This window comes from Protopterus annectens, chromosome 12.part0 (assembly GCF_019279795.1).
Source record: "Protopterus annectens isolate FY-2018-M chromosome 12.part0, PAN1.0, whole genome shotgun sequence".
Taxonomy (NCBI): Eukaryota; Metazoa; Chordata; order Ceratodontiformes; family Protopteridae; genus Protopterus; species Protopterus annectens.
In genome coordinates, this window is record NC_056746.1 from 1205432426 (window position 1) to 1205451998 (window position 19573).

Here is a 19573-nt window from a genome sequence, read left to right on the forward strand (position 1 = left end):
ATTTTGGTTCATTTTTGATGGGTCGAACCAAAAAATCATTTTTGAAAATGGCTTGTTCTTCTGTTTTGTAGATTTTGGTAAATGTCCAGAGAAAATGTGACCCATTAGAAAAAAATTGCCTCCATTTTCTTTTAATATACATTGAGGCTTACTGGCAGATACCTCTGCCCCCCTAAAACCTGGCCAAAAGCCCTGTGTGGTCTTGCCTGCATCTCAGTCCACACTTTCAAATTATCCTTCATAAATATGATGCATTTGATGCAGTCTATCCTCTTTTCCTTTTAGTGGGAGCACAGTTATATGGATAGTCATTGTTTAAACCCTGTACTCTTGATTAAATTTCTTGCCTTCCAACATTTCTTTCTTTATTTCCAAACAGTGAATAGCTCGTTCAGTTCTTTACTATCAAGCTGCAAAGCCAAAATGTCTCATTATAGAAAATGTACACTCCAGCCAGAAATTCCTCCAGCCATGCCCCTCTTTAATTGTGAGGAAAAGGTATTCCCTAACTTTCATTAAAGGCAAATACTGCCTACTGCCTATGCAGCATATGCTATCATTTTGAAACTGTTACATTGATCTTTATAAGATAGGCATCAGACTGCAATCTGTTTATGAGACCTTTTAGCAAGAGTAAACTGATTAGCACATTTTTCATAAAATCATCATAATGAAAGTCCCCACACTAAATCCTTTTAATGGTCTATATGGAAGAAAATGACATGTTTGAAACATAGTTTCACATTTGTATTGTCCTGGCTTGAAGGCCAGTTTGTCAAGGTATTTTAATTCAATGATGCAATCTAGTTTTATCAAAATTTTCACAGTCTCAACCCTGGGTTCACAATGGTGAAGATCAACATGCAGGGTACAGTACAGATTTTAAGCTGCTTTGAAGATGACCAGGCATAAATAATATCAATTTATAGTTTAAATGACTGAGGGTCTGTTAATCGTTTAATACTGCCAAAATCTACCAGAATATATTGCTGCTTCTTATAACTCAGTTTATTTCCACTGTTCCATATTTTTAAATAAATAATGCAAGCATGAATTAAGACACTCAGGTGATGGTTACATTTTGATGTAATTTTTTCTCTTGTCACTGAATGGCACTGCCTGTTGCCTCCTTTCTTGCATTTTCTTCGCATTTCTATAGGTTTCCCAATGTCATAATTTGAAATCATCAACCTGAGCTGCTGCTGGTCACCATGACATGTTACAGTAATAGCCACGTTCCCAGAGAACATGCCAGAGAAGGAGATGCTTGAACAACCAAAAAAACAAAATTTCTCTTCCTGTGGCTATTCAGAGGTTCCACTTGCACTGAAGTTCCTGAGAGAGGTCGAAAGCACTATGGCAGGCTAACGTACATGCTGAGAGATGTCTGCAGCTGGCCATATAAGTTGCTGAACAAACATAGACCTGCAATAGCATCATTCCTTTCTGTACAATGTTAAAGTGAGTGTGGTTATGGGTACTATATAATACATGCTCTTACACACACACACACACACACACACACACACACACACACACACACACACACACACACACACACACACACACACACGCACACACACTGACATTATGCTCAGGCTTGGCACCCACCATCCAGTTCTTACCTGCTATGAAACAAATGAATGACTACATAAAGCAGGAATGAATGGCTACATAAAGCACAATAAAGCCTGGAAAATGGTGCTCATTGGATTGGATGGATTAAAATATTCTGTGCAGATTTTTGCTATATTTTGTAAGAAATTGGAATCAACCCTTTCGGCACTGTAGTCTCAGAATTCTGTGGTTGCATTTCCCATTTTTTTAGTTCAAGAATCTCTGGTCACCTTGTACCTCATTTTTCAAAATCATTGATAGGTCATTTGGCAAATGGACTATGAAAAAAATAAACAAATATATAAATAAAAAGTAATTAAAAATAAATAATCAGCTCTTGTGCAGACTTGTTTACTTCAGTTGTTACAAGCACCATGATACAGGTATTACCACACAATGAGCTCCAGCTGTAACCCATATGCAGTATAGATACTCACTTAAGAAGCCACAGTTCCGGGATTCATGAAGCTTGCGCCAGGTGCAGGCGTAGCATCAGCGTTCCAACACCAAATATGGCCGGCGAGTGATCCAGGTACGAGCTGTTCCCACATGCACTACCTGCATATGCTATGCCCGCACAGCTCCCGGGCCCTGTACGCTAATTACTCCATGTGCAGCTGTGTAGCATGCAAATGAAGGTATGTAGCAATCCAGGAAGTGGTGCAGGTGTAGTGTAAGCATGTAGAAATGTAAATCGTAAAAAAATGGTTTACATTTTTGCAAACAGAAAATCGGAGCCATGACAGCCGACCAAACACATGTATTATATTGTTAATATATGCCAATGGCTAAATATATAGCCAGTGGCATAAAAAATGTACAAAATATAAAATTAACATTTAATATTTATTTTAGCACTATCACAAAGTGGAAACACAGGGCAGCAGCACGCAAATGGGATCGCAAGGAAAATAGAAAAATATAGAGTAAAACTGCAATATAACACATATCATGATTTCCCCATAATAGTGAACGACAGGCATGCTACACCACACCATTGTGCAAGGGTTGCTAAGGGGCTGTGACAGTGTTATGCATGGTAGCTAGGAATTAGTAGGCAATGCCATGCAAATGAGAGGAGTAATAGTGAATCACAGATTTTCCGCTGGTGTAAGGATGCACCTCACAGTGTAGGGTTATAACACCGAGGTGTGCCCTTGAGATAAAGATGACATCAAGAGAGGGGTCTGTCACCTTTGCTGTAAGCACATTGGAGCATTGCTAATCCGGTTCATCCATAGCTAAACAAAGCTTCGGGATAGGGGTGTGTCGAACTGGCTATAGCTTTGCTTAGCTGAGAGTACACAATTTAACCGAGTATGCATGTGAACGGAGATGAAAACATGCTTAAACCTGGTAAACGGGTTTGCGCGGCACGCACCAGAGCTGAAACAGGAAGGATATAGGAAAAAAATAAGGAAATGCTGCAGCAAGGAAATTGGAGTACAAATGGCTAATTAACACCTAGGAACCTACAGTGGGCCATTGACAACAGCTAACAAGGCTGCAAGCAGCTACCTGAAGAACAGGAATGGGGAGGGGCTGTACTGCAAAGAAAACAGTAAAGTGTCACAGCAGAACAAAGTGGATTTGCAGTATATCAGCTACAAGACACATTTTGCAACACATGACTGGGTAGGGAAAGTACAAAACAAGAAAGACAGTAGGTGGATGAATGCCTGATAATGGGAGGGGATACAGGTTTAAAAGTGAATTAAAGGGCAACAGATTAATCAAGGCAGGCAAGCATAATTCCACACTAAAGGCCCCACACTTGCAGTACTCACTGTAAAACCCATAATTAAGATATGCTGCAACTGGAATTGCTGATACACACCCAATGACATCAGCAGCATCCATAGCAAAATAGTATAAAGTGTGAAAGCACCTCACACACACTTGTGTATTCCCACACACTCTGCACTATTGTATACAGACGGGGAACTTTTAGTATGTACATGTTAGAGGGTGCCATAGCTTTGATCCACCAGCGTGTGTTGGAGACTGAAGGTGGTGTGGACGATGATGCACACAACCACCTCAGGCACCAGTGGAGGAGAAGAGTGTTCAGACCCAGGGTAACCTACCAGGGGCTACATGATCTGGAGATAGTAGAGCATTACAGAGTGGACAGGGACACCCTATAGCAACTTGTGGAGCTGTGCCAGCCACACCTCAGAGCCAGAACAAACAGAGGAGAACCCATCCCAGTGGATACAAAGGTATGTGTAAGCCTGAGAATACTAGCGACAGGTACCTTTCAAAGGTCAACTGGGGATATCATGGGGATCTCACAGGCATCAGCATCCAGGATACTTCACCAGTTCCTGGATGCCATGTTACCACATGCCAATAAGCACATATACTTGCCCCGAATGCAGGAGGAGTTGGCCAGCAATATGCATCTCTTCCACTGTGTGGCAGAATACCCGGAGGTACTGGGTGCAATAGACTGCACGCACATACACATCAAGTCACCACCTGGTGAGCAGGGTAGGCACTACATAAACTGCAAGGGATACCCCTCCATCAACTGCCAGGTTATGTGCAATGCCCAGGGCATTATCATAGATGTGTGTGCTGGCAGCCCTGGAAGCTATCACTTTCTTTTTGTTTTTATTAGCCCTGGAAGCAATCACGACTCCCACATCTGGCATGCCTCACAGCTGTATCAGGTATTTGCCAGGAGGGACCTCCCATATGGCCACCTGGTGGGGGATGCTGGCTATGCACTGGAACCATGGATGATGACTCCCATCAGAAATGCACACACACCCATGCAGGAATGCCATAATGAGGCACACTCACAAACCAGAATCATCATAGAGCGTGTGTTTAGGATGCTTAAATCACAGTTCCATTGCTTGGACATATCTGGTGGAGTCTAGCTGTACTCTCCAGGCACATGTGCCCACATCTTCATAGTATGTGCCATGCTACACAATATGATCCTGTGGAAACAACTGCAGCAGGGACAAAATGGTGAAGGACCTCACAGCCCACCACCATTGCCAAGGGCCCTACAGGCACAGAGGTAGTCAGACCGTGAACACCCTGAGCCAGCCCCAGTAGGCAGATGGAGGCGTTCCCAGTTTGCCCATGCCTTGGTAAGGAGGGAACGTATAGCACACACACTGACAGTGTAAACACCTAGGGACTGACACCTTTCTCTACCTGCACACACAGTAAAAATGGATGGCACACACACAAGACTACCTGTAAATTGTCATGTATAGGCAGTCTACTGTGTGCATCCAACATAGGCAGCCCTCAACTATTGCACACACAACTGCTATTGGCACAAGGTAAGTCAACACCTGAAAAGTAAATGAAGTTATCAGCATGTGCTGATACTGCATGTATAGGTTCATAGGTTCATAGTTAGGTACTTGGCTAACTGCTTGAAGGCATTCATAAGCCTAGCCAAAATGTGTCAGCTTTTGCCACTCCATTGATTCATTAACTGTCCCTCTGTGGATCAGAGACAATGGCAGGATCCTTGGGGTGTATCTACTGTTCCCCATCCACTCTTCAAGGTTTCCCTTGAAGAGTGTTAGTGAGGGGCTCTGTATAATGTAATTAGGGATGTTGTTCCAAACTATGGGGAGTTTCTGTGACAGAAATCTGTCCCTCCAGCAGCTTCCAGTTATTGTTGTGGCAAGGTTCAGCTCACTACAGCATGTGGCTCACTGTGACATGGATTCCCATAGGTGGAGTATATCCATTAAGCCTGAGTTCGACATGGCTTTGTTGGCCAGCAGAGATCATCTCTGAGTAAACGAGGTGCCACTGAGTAAAGTAGGAGTTTATTCAGTCTGGCTGCATAGGACATATGTTTGAGGCCAGTAATCCTCTTGGCGAGGTACATTCATGGGTCTTCCAGCTGTTGGATGTGTCTTCTGAGGTACATCCCAAATGGGTTACTATACTCTATGATGGGACTGATGAGTGATGAGTAAAGGGACACTATAACCTCAGTATGTCTAGATGCGAACCCTTTAGTAATCAGATAGCTTACATAAAAGGATGTCCTAACTATTTTGGAGATATGATTGTCAAAGGAGAGATCACTATCTACCTTAGTCCCCAGATACCCTATTACTTTGTCTGTATTAAAGTGGCTGCCACTTATGTGTTAATATGTGGGTGCTTAATATTCCACAATGGAATGACCATGCAGTCTGTGGCACTTAGCTGGAGGCCATGACTTTGACACCCTGTATTGGTCTCTTTGAGGCCCCTTGAAGGATGTATGTGTAAGCTGGACTGTCAAGTATGGCTCCCAGTTTGCAGTCATTGCCAAACATGGTCTGCTGTAGTCCACCTCTGTTTGCCTATACCTTTGAGAAGTATATGCTAAACAGTAGGGGTCCCAGGACTGAGTCCTATCAGTCATGACTGGTTAAGAGTTGGACCTGGTGACTTCTAGTGGTACCATGTAGGTTCTGTGTGTAAGCCCGTTGGCAACCCATCCTGTGATGTATGGGTGTAGTACAGGCTGGTGAGATTATCAATAATACCTGAATGGGGAATGGTGTCAAAAGACTTGGTGAGGTCCAGGTAGTATGTGTGAACCACCTCTCCCCTCATCTAACATCTTGGTGACTGTCTGTAGGATGTCAAACAGGTTCAGTAGGCATGATCTGCACTCAACCAAGCTGACCTGGATTAGGTCAGTGTTTTAGAGGTTACCAATGTCTTTGTTAATGAGTGCCATGAGGATGCATTCCATTGCTTTGCAGACCAGGCTAGTCAGGCTTATGGGGTGGTAGTTACCATGGTCAGTTGTGTTTCCACCTTGGTGGAGTGGGATAACCATTGCCACACACCATTGTATGGGCATGTAGCCTGTGGAGAGGCTGAGGTTGAAAAGCTTAATTAGGTGGGGGGTCAGTTTGTCTTGTAGTGTTTGCAAGATGCAGTCTGGGACACCATCTGCCTCCATTGATGCTGTGTATTGCTGTTCGAGAGGGCCATTTCCACCTGTGTGTCTCTGATGTCTGGGATACTGTACTTTTTGGGTATTGCTGTGGGCTCTTTAGGGGTGAAGTTTGCACTGAATGTATCTGCAAGGATGTTGGCAATATCAGTAGGGTCAGTATATTTTGTGCTATATTGCACCGGCACAGTACAAATCTGTGTGTTACCACTTAGATCCTTGACATAGTCAAAGAAGGCTTTGTGGTTATCTTTCGAATCCTTGCCTATTTTCCTGTTGATGTTAGCCTTGGAATTTTTCATGAGGCACCTACGTTTCTTACTAATACTGGACACGGATGTCTGCCCTTCTTGGGATTTGCTGTTTTTCTGGACTACTGTTCTACCTCTGTTGTATAGCCTGTTTATTGCAGGGGTCCACCATACTGGTGTTCTTGTCTAGGAGGCATGAGTCTTGGCTTACCAGTGATGGCAAGATTCACACATCCTTGTTGGTTCTTATAGAGTACATTTGTAAATTTGTCTGCATCTTGAACAGTGTCTTTCCTTAGCATGGGGGCTGCGAAACCCCCCACCCCTGTCTCTAGTAGTGTGAATTTAGCTGTAGGAAAGGTATACACTGTGGCTTTCATGGGTGGGGGAGATGGTTGGGTGTAGAAACAGTGAATAGTTCACGGTTAGGTCTAACCAGTGACCAGTTTACCTCCGCTGTGGTGCACCTGTCGCCCATATTGGTGATTACCACTTCTAGTATGTTTCCACCCCTCATTAGGGAGTTTACCATCTGATACAGTGAATATGAGGTGATAAATTCCAGGAAACACTGGGCCTGGAAGTGAGTATTTGACTAAGTTTCCCAGTTAATGGTAGGATAGTTGACATTGACCAATACCCGGGTGTGTGGTAGGACTGTCATGTTTTCCACTGTCTCCAGGTAGGTGGAGTGGTGGTCTTGAGTCATGGAGGGTGATCTATAGCAGGCCACAGTTTGCATTGCAGTTGTGGCTGATGCTAGCTGCACATGGATGATCTCAGAGGTATCATACTGCCCCACTAACCTGGAGGTGTAGGTATCCCTGATGAATATGGATACATCCCCTCCATGTCTGTGTCAGTCCATGTTCTGTGTCCGAAATGTGTGGTATGGGTTGTAGTCTGGTAGTGCTGGTGTGCTTTCAGGAGCATTAAAACAGGTCTCAGTCACTGCACAGATGTTGACGTTGTCCATACTGAGGAGGACTGTGAGTGGTGCATGTTGTGATCACAACCCCTGGTGTTGAGTAGCATAACCTCATTGATTCTGCTATTGTGCTGTTTACAGAGGTGGAATTCACCTTTGAGACTTCCCTAAAAAAGGCACCATGGGGGCGCCGATAGCCTTGGCCAGTATTCCAAAGCCTAAGGCTGGCACATAAGCCAGTATGGTAGTGTTGCATGCATGTTTCCCATCTGTGCTTGTTTCTCATCTTTCCTGTAGGTAACCTACTGGTAAGCAATAGAAAGCCTTAAACTTATACCAGTCTTCTAGCTTCCAAGATAGGCTTTTGGAGTGATTAAGTATCAGTGTTCTGTATGTTCTTGCTGTACTTAACTGTTTTCTGACTACATGGTGATATTTCACTGTATATTGTGATCTGAAAGCTCTGTTTATTCACATATTATGGCTATGATCGCCTGCACTTTAGAGGTTCACAGATAGGTAGTAGGATATCTACCCAAGGCAATTAGAAGCATAGCTACAGTGTGTTGGCTTTCTCTGCAAAATTGATGAAGTAACTGAGCCTCTGTCAAGCATAGCCAATAAAGTGATTCCAGGCAGAGTTGCCAGAAGCTGTTGAAGACTGGGGTGGTGGAGGGTGAGAGGGGTAATCTAAAGAGGGCATGTTAATGTGAAAAATCAATACCATTCAATTTCCCCAACAGGTCTTGCAGCTATAAAACTTTAAGGGCTCCCCCACCCCCTGGCTGTATGGTTCTGGGACACATGATCCCAGGGGTGTATATTCTGTTACCCATTCACACATCAAGGTTTCCCTTGAAGTGTGTCAGTGAGGGGCTATGCCTAATGTAGTTAGGAATGTAATTTATAGTTTCTCATTTCATTTGTTATATGTTTTTATTTCAAGAGTAAGTGAAGCTCAGTGGGTTTGGGCACCTCCGCCCTTTGCTTAGCCTAGCTTACGCATAGAAATCATCTAAATAGGAAATAGGCAGCAGCAACATTAATGTCAATAGTGTAATGGTTACAGCAGTTGCATAGTATATGTGCATTCAAGGTTCAAATCCCAATAAAGTCAGGGTTGTTTATCATGTTAAAAATTATACCTTAACCACAGCTTGCATATATAGGTAGTATTCGTCAGTATAATAAACATTTGAAACACCCATATCAACCCATGTGTGCTGGAAAGTAAAGTCAACAGAGAATGTAATGTTATGTAAGCACATAGTGAGATGTTACTTCACTGAAATGTATATATCCTGAGTAGTTAGCAGATGTGACCATGTTTGCGCGCACAGGTTATATGTTTTAAAGTTTTTTAACTGTTTAACTGCTGCTATAATATCACACAAACACTTTTAAACATGCTTACAATTGCTTAAATGAACCTTATTCTGGAGTAAAAAAACATTTTTAAAGCATTGCAGGCGCTGAACCCTAGACCATGCACACTATAGTCATTGGACTTACCACTAAGCCATCTGAGCTGTATACATGTTTCATGGTCTTTAGACTACACCTTATACTATAGACATTCCACAGTACTGACCACAAATGTGACAGTCACTTTGTGTACATATGTACAGTACATTGTAATGTACTGTAGTTTGTGAATCAACATATACAAGTCTACATATGTATAACTGTTATATATATATATATATATATATATATATATATATATATATATATATATATATATATATATACAGTAACATCTATAGCCATATATATAAACATTTATGAACACACTGCGTGACACAGAAGCAATCCAAAGGATTTGAAGTGTACACAAAACACATGCTGCTCTGGTATTATAACTATTAATATTAACCTAATTCACCATATAAGGGATGGTTGTTGTGTATGTTGAGATTGTGGTGGAGGAGGAATGATGGGTAATGAAATCATGCATCAAAGTGAACCTGGGTTGGATGTTCAATAAGTGAACTGGAGGGGTATACCTGGAGTATGGGGACAATATAAAAAGGACACCAAACATGAACCATTCTCATCCATAATACACCCTGTCATGTCACATTGCAACACCTAACTCCACAAACATATGAACATTAACATGTATCATACATATGTACACCAACTGACTGTCACATTTGTTTTCACTAGTGAGGAACGCCTGTAGTAAAATGTATATTCTAAACACCATGACATTTGTATATATCTCAGATGCCTTTGTGGTAAAGTCAGTGACTGTGGTGTTCATGGTCCCGGGTGCAAGGGCTGTTAATTTAATTTGAGGGCCAGAATATGGGCTGTTGGATGAAAGGATTAAAGCACTTTTAAGCAGTTGTAAGCAGGTTTGCGCGGGTTTGCTTAGCGTCACACAGTCCACGGGCAACCCTGCTTACAATCACTTAAATGTGCATTATTCACGCTTTCCCTACCAGTGCCTACTCTAAGAGGTAAAATAATAACCCCTTCTAGGATTAGAACCCACAACCATGTACACCATCCTCAGAGTAACCTACCACTAAACTACCTGAGATGTACCTATGTCAGCTGTGTATTCATAGGTTCATGGGTTGGTACTAGGCTATCAGCCCTAGGGCCTATACAAGCCTAGCCATAACAATTCCCTGGCTATTTTTTCCCACACTATTTACTTCCCTGGACATTTGTCTAGCAGGGCAACTGACATGATCTCTGGGGATTCAGAATTCAGACAGTTTAAAACACAAAAGGGAGAATTGTGTGGAAATAGGACAAGCCGCCAGAGAGAGAGAGAGAGATACTTAGATATATGTTAATATATAGAGTTATACATATATATGTAGACATATAGATAGGTTAAAAACATCTACACATCTATGGAGGTACAGATAAACATATGCAATAATATATATTATATATCTATATCTATATACATATACATAAAAAAAAAAATATATATATATATATATATATATATATATATATATATATATATATGGGTCTACTGTATAAGTTTGAAAATACACTTCTTCGAACTCACACAGTCGACCCTGGGTTACGCAAAAGTGCACTTAATCGAAAGGGCACTTTCGTGAAACCTACTTCAGTGAATGGGCTACGTACTACTGTTTAGTGCAGTAGTCACGGACCTTTGGGTTAGGGCACGGGTCATGGTAAGGGGATAGCTAGTAGGGCTATCCCCTTACCATGACCCGTGCCCTAACCCTAAGGTCCGTGACTACCGCACCACAGTGGAGGATAGCCTGTCCTCTACTGTAGTGCGGTAGTCACGGACCTTAGGGTTAGGGCGTGGGTCATGGTAAGGGGGTAGCTAGTAAGGCTATCCCCTTACTATGACCTGTGCCCTAACCCTAAGGTCTGTGACTACCGCACCACAGTGGAGGACATAGCATGTTTTCCTACTGTCCTCTACTGTGGTGTGATACATTCGTAGAAGCAGAGTTTGCAAAAGTGCACTTTCAAATAAGTGCACTTTCGCATAACTGAGTGGTCTACTGCTCTTTTTCGAATACATGGTATTCGATGAAAAGCAGTAGGCACATATATATATATATATATATATATATATATATATATATATATATATGTACACATACATCCATACATGTGTGTATACAGCATCTGAAGTGTTCATATCTGAGTATAACATGGTCCATGGCAATCACACATTCTGCCTCCTCCCAAACAATATAAACATAACATATGAAGAGTATATACCAATACACTATGACAAATATGTTCTATGGACACAGTCATCAACACATCTACTATGACTGCAAATATCCATTACAGAAAAACACATCTTTCATTTAGCAAAACTGTATTGCATTCCGATGTATTGCCAAAGGATTCAGCCTGCAATTACCATAGTATTAGTCCACTAAGGGACAGGTGTTCACATATGGAAAGAACCCCCACACACATATAGAAGATGTATAAAAGCAGTTCCTACACACCTGCATCTGCTATGTACACTCACCAACATCTCCCCCACACCCAAACTAATTACAACAATACATACTGTCATACCATAACTAATTATTCACCCACTGTACGACATCTGCTGAAACCTTAACATACCTGGACACAGACACACTAACATGGCCCTATGTGAAATAGTTGCTGTTATACAATGGAACAGCTGCTGATGTTACAGGGCTTGTTTGAACTATTCTCGTTTCAGAGGGTTGAAAAGTAATTACACCAGAAAGTGTTAGCGATTACTGATTATCAGCACAGTATGATACACATTAACACCAAACTAAAGCTGTCTGGTAAGCACACTGTAAATTGCCTAACATTATATGCATAACCATGCAGCCTTGAGCTGGTCAAACATCCTGGACAGACTGAAACATATGCAGAAGTATTAGGTACAGACAAACCCTGCACAAGTAGCAATGTTCAGAAATATAACAGCAGTACTCACATTTAGACCAAATCCTCTAGGCATTACACACAATATATTAGTGTTTGTCTCCATACAGATGTTGCAATAGATTTCAAACAACACTTCCAGGCTGTCTTCCTGACAAGTAAGGCAAAGGGACAATGCCAAGTGGAGTACTCAATTATATTCCATTGTTGCTGTGGTATTGGCTAAAGGCAGTAGCTGCACAGCTGATGTGCATGTAATTAACTACATAGGAACACCAATTGGCTATCAGGATAGCACATGTTACTGATCTGTAACTATAAAAGGATTCCTTGCCACATTCAAACTATCTGTATCTGCCTGTAGAACAGTACAAAATACTGAAACACAAACCAAAAATGAGTAATATACCAGTCAATAACACCTCCAGTTACTAAGATGGTATGTATAACATTTAGTATGTCTGTGTATGTAGTACCTGTAAGAATTACAGTGTAATCAATGCATATAGTGGAAATAGCTATCTTGTAGTGATGTATTGTTGAGCTGTAGTAATGCTTGTAAGTATTCTATGTGTGTACTGCTGTAGGTCACAAGGCAAACACCTCATACACCACAAGGGATGATATATATGGGCTTGGAACTCATCAATTCTCTTCCAGCCACTGTCAGTGTCAGGGTTGGTCCAACAAGTATGTGCTATAACAGGGTATAGTATATGTCGATATATTGTAACAGTAGACATATGTATGGGTGTATAAGTAAGGTGAACATGTCAAAGGTGGGCTTACTGTGCCAATATGGTTTGCATTGTGGGATATTGTGCCAACAACTGTGTAATGTACAGTATTTTAGGCAGATCTGTATTCCATTTTACATAGCATTTCTGTTATGTTATGCAAACATTAGTTATGTCTATTGGCAATTACAATACTCAGTAACAGGATACATATGACTTGCATTCATCTGACAGTTTAGCAGTATAATAGCAAAGATATTTGGAAGAGCTAGGTAACTATCCATGCACATAACACATGTACTATCCACCTCTCTAGTATTGTTTGCAAGCAATAACAGCTATGCATGTGTACATGTTATGCAAATGTGTAGTGACCCTTGTTACAGGGCTGGGCCAAATGGCTATGTGCACACCTACATAGAGTGGATATTGACACACTGGTTCAACTTTCAGGTTTGTGTAGCCTAACCTCTCATTGCCAGGCTAACAGCCACTTGCAAATACTGTATGTAAGGTAGTGCACAGTACTGGTAATGAAACATGTTGCATATCATCTTTAACTCCAGTGTAACATCTGCAGTTGGAGTGTAAGATGTAGGAGACTGCTGCCCATGTGTAATAGCTGCTTCATAGGTGATGGCTTACACTATCTGATTATATCCTGATCATATTGATAGTAGCAGCAGAGTCTATTGATACATGACTCTGTTTGGGGAGTGGGTGTTTGTGCCCAACAGAGCTCATGGTTCTGGTGGATATGTGAGTATACACCCAAAAAAGAAAACAGACCTATACACACTTGCATCATCTGTAATCAACTATCAGGATGTGATGTGCTCCTCAGAGGAGGATTGCTGCTAAAGGTAGCTGTTTCTGTAATAGCCAGTGTTGTCATGTCCATAACACAAATAATTACCTGTGAGCATCACTGTCTAAAACATCTTCATAAGCAATAAGTACACTAAATACAGTACTCGGTACTTGTAGTACTAAATGCTCATACAGGCATGTCCACTAGTCATCTACTGGCGTTTACTAATGTCAGCTTTGTGTATGTGGCCATCCTGGGGGAATGTAATCTCTACGCCATGTACACTGCCAAACCCACCTAACACCACACCCCACACATTGTCTGGGATGCAGCTACAGAGGTAAGCTGGAAGGCAGTCCAGTCTACAGCCATAACTAGACTGGACAGTCATGAGGTGTAGATTAATACATGCATCTCAACATCACAACCAACACATACCCTTACCAGAACACAGTAAGGACACCCACACATACTACTAGAAATCACACACATTAACAGAGGCTTCTATGTATCTGGCCAAGCAAGTAACCTCCCAAGATGGAATAGACAGACAACAAAATACATAAACTGTATGACATAGTTTGCATAATTGTGCCACACCTCAGAACACGTGGCCATTGGAATCTGGATGCTGGCTAGGGCTCATGCTTCCCCTATAGTGCCTTCATCATGCAACGTTCAAATGAAAGTCCACTGCTGTAACAGGGACAGCCAAGCAATAAACTGAGGGTCTCACTACTCAATGATACATTTCAGAAACTCTGTATGCAATCCTTAACATGGAGAACATATCTGTGCAGTGACTTGAGATATGGTTCAATGCTTCGGAGAGCAAACCTGCATGACCATGTTATAACACATACCTCACTTTTTGCTCATTATGCTTTATTGGAATACATGGGCTACAGGTGAGTCCATATTCCTGAAGGATATGTACACCCCCACGCTAGTTGTACTTGCATAACTTCAGATGCATTATGCTGAGCAACTACCTTTGTGCCAAAGTGGAATCTAAATTGCACCTTGCGACAGATCACTCACCATGCCTCAGAATTCCCAACTGTCATATTGTGCTGTAATGGAGAATATTAGGTTTGAGACAGAAAACCATAATAATGGCTACTCAACTATTCCATTATGAACTGGGAAAACACCTCATGTACCAACACCTGCTTTCAATGCATGTTGGATTTCATCAACTCCAATGACCTGAATCACCATAGTCACACAAACAGGGCTAATAGTATGCTACACATAGTCCATCTCCAAAGCCAATGTTATGCTTCTTAAGAGCAAAGTGGTGACTGTCATGGCACCCATGCAGATGGACAATGTATGTGCAAATGCTGAATCTTATACAAATTAAATTTAAGCACTCACATAAGTGCAGTGATTGTGCCATTGAAACAGAACCAAGATTCAACCAAACACAAACAAGAAGGCAAACTGGTGGTACCCTGCCTTAAAGTGTACCACAAAAGGTAGTAACTGTTGCAAGAGTGAACATATATGAGTGGAGGTGATCCCTGGTCAGCCTCAGTAAGATGCAGACACGCCATATAAAACCACACAAAGCTACTGTTAAACTAATCAGCCACATTATATGAGGCCAACCACAGAGCATTCTATAGCTGTGCCATGAATCATAATGGCAACAACAAGACCTGCCGTGCTTCATAGCACTATGGCATGGGAAGTACTGCAACTACAGAAATAGCACCTGTTCATCCAGATAGGGTCTTGGAGAACCTAAACCAACTCCTACCTCCCCCCCCAACAGGTACACATATTTATATATCCATCTACACTACAGAGCCCCTGTAATAATAATAACTATGCAGGTACAAGCTGCACTCTCTAAAGCCATACATACAGCTTTCATGGGACCTGTCAACATCCCAGGTTGTATCCTATAGAAATATCAGAACAATTTGCTCTCCACATACACATCATGTTCAATCAAAGCTTCATGTCAGGCTGTGTACACACTGAATGGTGCACAGCAACAGTTATCACACCCCAAAAAGGGGGAGACACCACTAACAGGAAATAGTGCACTACTACCCTACTGAGTCTGATCTGTAAGTCCATGAACCGTGATCAACTTATTTGATGTAGTCAGTACAGATGTAGATGACAGTAAGGTTGATTCACACAGCATATCATGACCTTGCCAGTTCTTAGAACACCATCACCCATACTGTGTTCCAGCTACGCTCAGTAAACTAGGTGTATATTCCTGTCACAGGAGTGGTTGGCAACTGGACTGCTGGCAGAACCAACACTACAGAAGGTGTCTGACTAATACATGCACATCAAACCAGTGCAGCTACAGTAATACAGGGTTAATTCCTGGTACACCCCCTCTTTGTAATCTATACCACACAGACTAACATAGAAGGCATCTGCCTATTGATGTTTGCAAATGAACTAGGAGCAATAGTTGACTCAATGTGTGCTGCGTTCAACATACAGAAGGGCCTTTGTGGGTCAATGTGTGGTGTGTGAAGTATGGCCACAATCTGATAGCTAAGTATTGCATTGTCATCCCCTATGTTAAAAACCCTGTACGCATGGACTACCACCTAGGCAGCAGTCAACATAATGGAAACTATGTGTGCATGCGATGCAGCGGGACAGTAGTCTTTCCTTTGATAGTTACTTCACCACACCAGTCAGGTAGTCGTACGTGACACCCCTAATCATGACAGGGTGCCATACATGAATATAGAGATCATTGTTCAGCCATACTCAACACTCAAGTGACCCATAATAGATCACATATCTCCTTTAAGGGTTATTGCCCATGTTCAGATGGCCTACACTGGCTTTCCCAATCGCTAGCTCCACTATGTAGCATGATGCCTACCCTGAATAAAGCCATGTCCAACCCAGAGATGTTGGACATGCTACACTTACACATCCTGATTTCAAATAAACACATACTTCATGGACATTCACCTTTCTAGTACAAGGATCACAACATGCCTCTGTCTCAGATCTCTGTCCCATACACTTTACATACTCCTGCATACTATGCATCCATGTCCAGCGAAGCTGCACATTGCCCCTCTTTGTGACATGGTGTGATGACCGCATAGCAAATATATCAGTAACCCTGTGGATCAGTTCTGTGGCACTGCTTGAACTGGCCACTGAAACTTATCTGTCTGTTGGCTACAGCTAGGTAACCTTTCAGCCTAGGCTCATAAATGTCCCAGGGCATATAGCCTACTAGTTCACTATGACCATACATGCTATAGTTGATATCCAACCCTGCAAATACCATCAGGCTAGCCATTGTCCCATGTGTTTTACATGTGCAACATGGGTAATACATGGCAGGATGCTAAACAGTTGTACAGTGCCATATAGATGTATATGGCAAAACACATACATGTAAAACTTTCTGTGAGCAAGTCTGCAGGGTCACAGGTCACGTCCCTTAAGGCTGTGTATGACTATATATGTGACATATACACAGCATTAAGGTCTATTGCATTAATGTGAACACATCCAGGCATGTGCTGATAGGTAAAGACACCATTACAGGCAAACAAACATGCCCACATCAAGACATCCACATGGAGTATGAGTAATGTCATCACTTGACGCACACATATATGGTGATAACATCAAATCACCAGTAAGTGTCAAATGTGTGTGAGTTAAACATGTCAGTGGTGTTAGTGTCATGCAGATTTGCAAAGACATATTTGTAATCTTAATAAATGTGATACACGTTTGTTCAGCTGTACTTCTGTACTTCTCTGTGAGTTACTGTCACCTGTCTCCATCATTATGTCTCCCAGGTATGCCAAGTGCCAGGCTGCCACCATACACCCGCTTAGAGGATGAGGTCCTCATCCCATACCTCCTCGACAACCGTGTAACACTCTTCAGCCATGTGCCACAGGATGCACAGCAGCGGGATGCCCAGTGGGAGGAACTCTGCAGGACTGTAAATGATGTTGGCGGCCACAATAGCACCTATCAGCAGGTGTGCCAACACTATACGGACCTCATAAGATGTGCAAAACAGTGTGCTAATGCAATCGCCAGGGAACAAGATGCAAGAGGTGGGGGGGGGGCACTCACCCAGCCCCCAATCACATGTACCGAGGAGCTACTGGCCAATCTGGGGAGACCTGCAGACCTTCATCCAGAATCTTTGGCTGGTATTGTGGAGGTGGGTGTCTCTCAACCACCGAGCCTGGAGTTGCCTGGTAAGTCACTACTGCACATATAACACAACTATATTTCATACAGTTACATGTGTTACTGTACAATATGTAATATAACATCATATGTAAGGCATGTATGCACACATGCCACATACTATAGTCTGCTAATCTATGTATGCACAGATGTGCATACTCCATAGTATAGTTATTGCACTGGCTTATGTGCTAACATGAACATTGCACCCTGTAGCTATCACACAGGTGTGGATAATGATCTTACTGCTGTGACACTCCTTTTTAGGTACCTCTGGCATTTTGCAGCGGCACCAGCCTATTGCAAGTGAGATTGTTATTTACCAGGCTTGATAATGCAAAGATCATATTAATTGCATGTTATCTGCCATGTGGCCATTTAACACACGTACACATAATGTATGGTGGTTCTGTTAATATACACTGGTCAGACCTGCAATGCATCACAGTGGTTACCCATGTGGAATGATTGAAGACTATATGAAACACCTACACTAAACCTTACAAACTGTCATTGCCAGATGTGTGGACAGCTTTGAATACAATGGTGGAGGTGTGGTTCACTGTAGGGACAGGTACTACAGATCACCATTACACATGTGGGGAATACAAACAGTACTATACAGAGCGCATATGTGTACACACACTCTAAAAGTTTTGGAGCTGGAGTATGAGCAGCCCACAGGATTCACCCTTGTGGACTATACCTGTGCTATGATTATCATAAAATGTCATGTGTTATCTGACATGTCCATGACATGTAGTGGGCTGACTGCAACACTGCTCAACTATCCTGCAAAACATGATATCTCACATCCCAAACATACCACCCTTTGTCTGCATAACCCTGTCCTCAGTGGAACATATGACATCTATGGCTGTATGTCATTTGGTATAACACTGACATGTGACATAGATGCCCATCACAACCATTGGACAAAACATGTGTACACATGGCCATGGAGGATGGCCAGAGACATGAAGCAACACACACAGTAGAAGTGATGTACATGTGTGTACACCCTGTTGTACATTGGCTAGACACAATACAACTATGGCCTTTGTGTAATGGTGATATTGCAGATGTGAAACACTAAACATCAGACAGGCCTGTGCACAGCTTGTGTAGGCATGACATCAAAACCACCACATAACATGTCTTGAACATCTTGAGTGTGTAACGACATGAAAGCATTCACCTATACAGTATCCAAATACATACATGTGTTGCACAACATACATCTACAACCACAGCAGGCCACAGATACAGTACATTCACCTTGCTGGTGTCAGACATCATTGTCATGTTTGCTCCTCATGTGTGTGAGGTACACAGATGGCATGTGAGACATGGAGTACTGCTAAGTTAACCATGTCTGGGCATAGTTGCCAGGCATCAGTAATATGGTTGCAGATGTGCAGGGGTGTCATCTGTATAACCTACAGTGACCTGTGTCACACATTCCACATTAGGGTTTAGTGTGTATACACCTCAGTGATGTGGGTCACATTCCACATTAGATATGTTATGTATCTGAACACAGTCATGGCTATGAACTGTGTTTGTAATTCGCACTGTATAGCAATAGTGAAGCCACATGATGCCCTGCAATGGCTATGCACATCAGCTCAATGTGCAGTATGTCATTGCATATTTGTAGGGTAGACTGACAACATTGCG

At 42.2% G+C, this 19573-nt stretch overlaps 1 protein-coding gene across 1 annotated transcript in view; it reads right to left on the reverse strand.

Moving 5' to 3' along the window:
- The window catches only part of CDH22 (cadherin 22), a 3413183-nt gene that overhangs the window by 2627311 nt on the left and 766299 nt on the right, over positions 1 to 19573 (reverse strand). The window lies entirely within an intron of this gene.